General features: G+C 42.6%; 1 protein-coding gene across 2 annotated transcripts in view; it reads left to right on the forward strand.

The window, feature by feature from the left end:
* Positions 1-852, forward strand: part of PRRC2A (proline rich coiled-coil 2A) — a 64,897-nt gene that overhangs the window by 495 nt on the left and 63,550 nt on the right. The gene's annotated exons all lie outside the window — the stretch shown is intronic.

Raw genomic sequence — 852 nt, forward strand, 5'->3', positions numbered from 1 at the left:
AAAGACGTAGTGACGCCATTGTGTTTTCTGATCAGTCACCTACATCCCAATAACCCCCCCTCTCTTCTTAATACATATACCCCCTTCCCATCCTGTCACCCTTAGGGGCCCCTAGAGCCACCTGCGGGGGGCCACAATAACATTTAATGTGTATTATTTGTAATCCCCTCCCCCCAACACCTCTCCATCAGTGGCAAAAAATCAGTGCCTGTAAGAATATTTAATCTCCTTCCCCTTCTATCTATCATAATGTCCTTTTACCTATTGATTATTCATCGGTTATTGGTCCTGTTCATTGTACCTGACTGGCAGTGTGTATGGAGGAATTGCGGGGTGACTAGAAGAATATTTATTATCAATTTTCTGTATCTGTTATCTGCTGTGTTGTTGTGGTGATTGATTATCGGTTATTGATCGGCTATCGGTCCCTTTCAGTGCGTTGATCGGGAAGTGTGTATGGCGGCGTTACCGATGTGAATATTCTGTATCATCGTCTTGTATCCGTTATCGGCTATGGTGTCCTTTCCTGATAGTAATGATAGCCGATCAATAATCGATCAGTCCCCTTCACTGTATCTGTCGGGGGAGTGTGTATGGCGGTGTTATTAGGTACCGATGATAACTGATCAATAATAATCGATCACTTTCAATGTATCTGACGGGGGAGTGTGTACGGCGGCTTTATTAGGTACCGATAGAAATATTGATATCGCCCTATGTCTGTTGTCTGCTGTGTCATTTCCTGATTGTAATGATTGATTATTAGTTATTGATCGGCTACCGGTCCCTTTCAATGTATTTGACGGAGTGTGTACGGCGACGTTATTAGATACCTACAAGAATATATATATA

The sequence above is a fragment of the Nanorana parkeri genome, unplaced genomic scaffold (genome assembly GCF_000935625.1).
Source record: "Nanorana parkeri isolate BGI_ZX_2015 unplaced genomic scaffold, ASM93562v1 scaffold779, whole genome shotgun sequence".
NCBI lineage: Eukaryota > Metazoa > Chordata > Amphibia > Anura > Dicroglossidae > Nanorana > Nanorana parkeri.